This window comes from Neovison vison, chromosome 5, assembly GCF_020171115.1.
Source record: "Neovison vison isolate M4711 chromosome 5, ASM_NN_V1, whole genome shotgun sequence".
In the NCBI taxonomy this organism is placed as follows: domain Eukaryota; kingdom Metazoa; phylum Chordata; class Mammalia; order Carnivora; family Mustelidae; genus Neogale; species Neogale vison.
Window position 1 is genome coordinate 63,647,122 of NC_058095.1, and position 7,234 is coordinate 63,654,355.

Below are 7,234 nucleotides of genomic sequence, written 5' to 3' on the forward strand. Positions count from 1 at the left end.
GGGGGAGCCAGGTGGACAAGCCAGGAGCCATGCCTAAAGCTTTTGCTTCTCCTTGTGCCAACCCCAAAACTTAGTCCAGAGCCTGGGCTGGGCGATGTTTACCGGCCAGATAAATGCAGCCTCCCTGAACATCTCTGTATCTGGAACTGACAGAAAAGGCATAGAAATATGCCCGTTCAGGAACCTGGACAATCTTCCTGGTATAACACAGACAGAGATGGGAGTTTAGCAAGTTCACAGTGGGAGAAAAAAAATGCTAGGTGAGGTGACCCTCAACTTGACTGTGGTCATCAGGGAGACAGGGACCCTTAGAGGGCCACCAACGCCAAGAGCTCCTCCAGGAGAAGGGGACTCAAGTCCTGCCAGTGTGAGTACAGCCTGCTGGCCTGGGAGAATTCTCCCTCTCATGGAAAGTGAGCTGCCCCTTCCCACACTGCCTCTGAACCCCAGAGGCCACTGCTTGGCCAGACCCCTATGTGGGATCTTTCCCCCCAGGATCCAGAACAGCCACATCCAGGCCCCGGGCTAAATCTGGGAGCCCAGTCCCAGGTCCGGTCAGCTCTAGGGAATTTCCCCAACCTTGGGCTGGTGCTGGGCCCCGTTCTCAAAAGGCCCTGCTACTGGCTAATGGATTTCTGATTTTATTAATGAAAAGATTAGGAGAAAGGGAAGTCATCTGACAGGCCAGAACTGAGAAAGGGGGGGTGGGATAAGGGTGTGGAGCCCGAGTCAAGATAAAGATGGGGCAGAAAGAGGAAGCGCGGGTCTTAGAGACAAGACAGAGAAGAGAGACAAAGCCTGAGGCAGGACAGGCCAGAACCCGCGACAAGGACGAGGCAAAAAGGCAGACGCAGGCAGGGTCGGTCCGGGCCGAGAACCGAGAATGCATCAGATAGGCTGACTGAGATCAAGGATGACCCGCGCTGCGTGGGAAGCAGAGTCTAGAACTCGGCTGCCGGTGGCTGAACGGTGGATGCGGATCAGAACACGGAGCCTGGAACCATAGGGGAGACTCCACCCCCGCACCGCCCCTCCACCACCCCGGGCCTCCTCCCCCACCCGGCCTCAGCTTCGTCCCTGCGACAGTTCCGGGGACGGCCCCAGGTGCAGCCCCGCCCCCAGGTGCAGCCCCGCCCCCTTTCCCTAAGCGAGCACGCGCCCCCGCCCCGGCAAGGCCCGCCCTGCGGAGCCGCGGTCTCGCAGTCGGAGCTAAGTCTCCCATGACCACATGGGGGCGCTGCGGAACTTCCTCTTATTTGCGGGCAGCGCGCGCCTCCTGCCCCACTCCTTTCCGCAAGGGACAGAGCAGGACAGTGAGGGGTCAGGGCTTGTGGCGTCAGCCTCCGTGAGGAAGCGGGCTGGTCCTAAAGGGATGCATCCTAGAGATGGGAACGCGAGTAAGCTTGGAGGGCGCTGCCTCAAAGCTGGAAGGCTGCGCTTGCGCCGTGAACCAGGCGCTTTAAGGGTTTTTTGTTTTTGTTTTTTCCTTTCCCAATATTTTATTTTTAAGTAATCTACACCCAGTATGGGACTGGAACTCACCAGCCCGAGGTCAAGAATCCCACAGTTCACAGACTGAGCCAGCCAGGCGCCCCTGGGCATCTTCTTTCATAATCCAACAGATCTGGAAGACAGATCTGTTGATTCCATTTGAGAGACGGGGAAACAGAGTCAGAGATGAAGTAAGTCGTTTGCTCAAGACCGGCACAGTTTGCAAGTGACGGGTGGGATTTGAACCCACACCGTCTGATCGCTCTTTGCCTTCCCATCTCTCTCTTTTTTTTTTTTTTTTTTTTTTTTTCTTTTAAAAAGTCATCTTGGAACGCCTCGGTGACTAACTGGGTTAAGCCTCTGCCTTTGGCTCAGGTCATGATCCGGGCGTTTGGGGGTTGAGACCCATATCAGGCTCCTTGCTCCGCTGGAAACTTGCTTCTCCCTCTCCCACTGCCCCTGCTCGTGCTCCCTGTCTCGGTGTTTCTCTCTCTGACAAGTAAATAAATTAAATCCTTTTTTTTAAAATCAGCTTTATTGTGATATAATTTACACACTTTAAAATTTTAATTTACTTCATAATTTTAAAAAATTTACATTCTTTTTAAGCAGACAGCTTAAAGAATGTTGACAGAAGTGTGTAATCTTATGATAACCACAGGTATCAAGACATCAAGAGCATTTTGATCACTGCAAAATGAGTTCTCCTCCCTTCCCCCACCGCCATGTTCTGATAAGCACTGATTTGATTTTTTTTGTTCCTGTAGCTCTGGCATTTCCAGAATGTGAAGTAAATGTAATTCTACCATACATCTCCTGGCTTCCTGTTCCTGTTTCAGTGCCCCTTGGCAGTGACCAGCCCCCTCTCAGAGCCCTAGACTTTGAGGGAAGTTTGCCGCTGCTTCCTGGGGCTGGTGCAGGCCTATAAAAGGCAGAACGGGCTTTTGAAGGTGTATAAGTGCCTTCCGGCTATTGTAACAAAATACCACAGACCGGCTGACTTATTAACAACAGGAATTTATTTTTTTATTATTATTTTTTTTCCAATTTATTTATTTTCAGAAAAACAGTATTCATTATTTTTTCACCACACCCAGTGCTCCATGCAAGCCGTGCCCTCTATAATACCCACCACCTGGTACCCCAACCTCCCACCCCTCCGCCACTTCAAACCCCTCAGATTGTTTTTCAGAGTCCATAGTCTCTCATGGTTCACTACCCCTTCCAATTTACCCAAAAGCACATACCCTCCCCAATGTCCATAACCCTACCCCCCTTCTCCCAACCCCTCTCCCCCCAGCAACCCACAGTTTGTTTTGTGTACTATTATTATTTTTTTAAAGATTTTATTTATTTATTTGACAGAGAGAGATCACAAGTAGGCAGAGAGGCAGGCAGAGAGAGAGGAAGGGAAGCAGGCTCCCTGCTGAGCAGAGAGCCTGATGTGGGGCTCGATCCCAAGACCCTGGGATCATGACCTGAGCCAGGCAGAGGCCTTAACCCACTGAGCCACCCAGGCGCCCCACAACAGGAATTTATTTATCCTAGCTGTGGGATCTGGAAAGTTCAGGTAAAGGCCCTGGCATGGTTGCCTCCTACTCAGGGCCCTTGTCCTGGTTCATATCCAGCACCTTCTCCCTGTGTCCTCACCTGATTGAAGAGGCAGGGGATCGCTCTGGGTCTCTTTTATAAAAAAGGGCACCAATGTCACTCATGAGGACTCCACCCTCGTGATCTAAGCACCTTCTGAAGACCAGGCCTCCTGATCCCATCACATTGGGCATTAGGAATTTTGTGGGGCTGGGGGGGAGACAAACGTTCTGATCATAGCAAAGGGAATAAGAGGTTGACTAATGAATCAGGGGCAAGAGTTCAGAACGAGAGGTTATGATTTGAGTGTTAGACCCTCCCTCAGAGCCCTAGAGACCTCAAGGGCTGCCCCATTGCTGCAAAAGCCAATCTCCTTTTTTTTTTTTTTCTTTTAGATTGAGGAGAAGGGCAGAAAGAGAATCCCAAGCAGCCTCCATGCCCAGCATAGAGCCCAACGAGGGGCTCAAGCTCACAATGCTGAGATCATGACCAGAGCTGAAATCAAGAGTCTGATGCTTAACCTCCTGAGCCATGCAGGTGCCCCTATGAAAGCCTAGGTGAGGAGAAAAGTTGTCCAGATCTGGGTGTCCAGGACACACATTGCCAGATACTAGCACTTGGGGTCCAGAGAGTTAGCAAATGGGTAAACACTCTTCAGATTTTCCTTTGTTTTCTTTGTATTGTCTCCTTTTGTCCCTGTTTTTTTTTTTAATATTTTATTTCTTTATTTGACAGACAGAGATCACAAGTAGGCAGAGAGGCAGGCAGAGAGAGAGGAGGAAGCAGGCTCCCCACCGAGCAGAGAGCCCAATGCGGGGCTTGATCCCAGGGACCCTGGGATCATGACCTGACCCAAAGGCAGAGGCTTTAACCCACTGGAGCCACCCAGGCGCCCCTGTCCCTGTTTGTTTTTGTAGGTTTCTGCCTTTCACAGTAGAAGCTCTCCTCAAATGTGAGCTACCAAAAAGCCAGATGCATGGCTAGGGGTTCACCGAGCTTCCCCCAAGGGTGAGGCTGTGGTTCCCCAAGTGTCCTATGCCGATGTCCTCTTCATTCCTTCTGGGAGGCAGGCTCTCATCTGCGCATGGGTCCCCAGGGCACCAAGGTCTTGGCTTTTCTGCAGAGTTCTGAGTCAGTATCATTGGTTCATGGTGTCTCTGCCCGGTGTCCTTTCACCCTCTTTGTCCTTGTGGGCTCACACCGTTTTGATTTCTTTGTGATCCTTTTATTTTATTTTATTTTTAAATATTTTATTTATTTGTCAGAGAAAGAGAAATCACAAGTAGGCAGAGAGGCAGGCAGAGAGAGAGAGAGAAGGAAGCAGGCTCCCTGCGGAACAGAGAGCCCGACGTGGGGCTCGATCCCAGGACCCTGGGATCATGACCTGAGCAGAAGGCAGAGGCTTTAACCCACTGAGCCACCCAGGCGCCCCTTTATTTTATTTTTTAAAAGAGATTTTATTTATTTATTTGTCAGAGAAAGAGAGAGCACAAGCAGGCAGAGAGGCAGGCAGAGAGAGGAAGGCAAGCGGGCTCCCTGCTAAGCGAGGAGCCCGATGCAGGACTCGATTCCAGGACCCTGGGATCATGACCTGAGCCAAAGGCAGCCGCCCAACTGACTGAGCCACCCAGGCGTCCCCTTTGTGACCCTTTTAGAGGGGTTTGTGGAGGAAAACATTTTTAAACTGGAAGCCCAACCATAGCTGGGACATTTTATTTCTTTTTTTAAGACGTTCTGGAATCTAGGGGCGCCTGGATGGCTCAGTGGGTTAAGCCGCTGCCTTCGGCTCAGGTCATGATCTCAAGGTCCGGGGATCGAGTCCCGCATCGGGCTCTCTGCTCAGCAGGGAGCCTGCTTCCCTCTCTCTCTGCCTGCCTCTCTGTCTACCTGTGATCTCTCTCTGTCAAATAAATAAATAAAATCTTAAAAAAAAAAAAAAAGACGTTCTGGAATCTTCCTCTCGTACCGCCGAAGAGTGAAAAAGTTGAAGTTGAGCCAAAGTGCAGACCACCCTTTGGAGGCGGTTCATTATTTAGGGAAGCAGGGAGGTGGGACACTAACAAGGAGATGTGGGGTCAAGGTGGGGGCAGGCTTTGTGTAAAGAAAAAAGAGTCAGTCACCTCTCAGAGAAATGGAATAGAACTGTAGGGCAGTGCTTTATGTTTTTGGGTTTCATGATTATGAATTTAAAATGAAACTGGTCAGCTTTGTTGTGTGTGTGTGGTTTTTTTTTACACCCGCAGTTGAGTCCAGGCAGGGAGAAGGCAGTGTGGGACTCACCCATGCTGGGGTTTGCGCTAGGTGACCAGGAAAGAGGAAGATGTGTATTTCCCAGGGAGAGATTGTACTGAGGATTCAGACCGTCTCTTCCCTGCCCACACAGAGGTACCATTTCAGATGCGAGGGATGATCAGCAGCTCCCAGGGTCCTGTTATACCCCAAGGTTAGTGCGGTTCCCAACCTCTACTTTAACCCCCAACCCGTCCCAGGTACCACTTGACAGCTGGTGCACAGAACTCCCTAAGCCTGAGAAATGCAGAAAAATCTCAGAGAAGGGAAAAGATAAAAGGTGATTTCCAAAGGCTGGAGTGGAGGTCATTTACCTTGAACTGAAAGAGTTGATCTTGCCAGAGCGTTATTTTTTGAAGATCTTATTTACTTATTTGTGTGTGAGAGAGAGAGCACAAGCAGGGGGAGCTACAGGCAGAGGCAGAGGGAGAAGCAGCTCCCAGCTCAGCAAGGAGCCTGGTGCAGGGCTCGATCCCAGGACCCCACATCATGATCTGAGCCAAAGGCAGATGCTTAAGCGACTGAGCCACCCAGGCGTCCTGAACTTGTCAGGTTAGAGATGGTCTTCTACCAGGGAAGGCGTGAGTGGGGGTGTGCTGGGGCTCAGAATTCATTTTTTTTAGATGGATGTTTATTTTATTTTTATTTATTTTTTTTAACTCATTTCTGTACCACTAACCTATAGATGTGCAAAGGCCCTTCCTTGGTATCTACTCAGCTCTGAACCCACATGGAAGTTACTTTAATTCTGACTTTAATTACTGGTTTTATGATATATTTCCTCTTTTTCTTTGATCTTAGCTATTTTCTTTTTAAAGATTTTATTTATTTGAGCGAGAGAGCAAGAGAGCACAAGCAGGGGGAGGGGCAGAGGCAGAGGGAGAAGCAGGATCCCCCCCGAGCAGAGAGCCTGATAGGAGCTTGATCCCAGGACCCCAAGATCATGACCTGAGCTGAAGGCAGACACCTAATGACTGAGCCACCCAGGCATGCCTGGTCTAAGATTCTTATTCTGAAGAGAATACAGTTTCTAGTTTTTCCTCCTCAAAGTGGTGATGCCCTTACCCTGTGAGACCTGATGCTAACTCCAGTCAGATAGCATCAGAGTTGACTTAAATTGTAGGACACCAGGTTGGTGTTTCTGAATTGGGGGGTGTGGGAAGAAAAACCTGCATATTAGAAGCAACAGGAGTAAAAGACTGAGAGTAGAGGAGGTCCCCACCCCCACTTCTATAGTCCCTGGGAATACTCTGTATTAGTAGATAATCCCTAGAAGAAGTCACCAGAAAAGTACAGCCCGCTGCTTCTCGACCCACGAAACAACTTTCAGGACACGTTTCCACACTTTGCTCTCCGGGGAGAAGCAGCATTAGGACTCACCCCTAAAATGTCATTCCCTGAATGGTTAAAGTGGGGGGATGAGTAGGCAACCACCAGAAGTCAGTCAGCACCTGTTTTCTTGGCGTCTCCAAAACACTGAGGCCTGGGCTGCCCTGATTTGACTCCGGGCACATCTGGAGCAGAGGTCTGAGTCACAGAAGAGGTGGAGGCAAGGACTGTGGGTCCCAAGGCCATGGTGGGGAAGGAACAAGAGTGGAACTTCACCCTTTCTTGTGGGTTACCCATCCTGGAACACCTCATCCCTCCCAAAGACCCCAAGAGATTTTTCATACTTTTCCCTCCCCTCTCCTGGGGAGGAGCCAACAGCTGAGTGTGACCCGGACCCACACCATATGCAGCATCCCCAGTTACAAGTTTCTGTTTACTTGCCTGTTTCCACTCACTGACTGACAGCAGGTTTGTCTGGGGAGCCCTAGCACTTTGCACATGGTAAGGAAGACCAGTTGTCTTTCTTTCTGTCTTT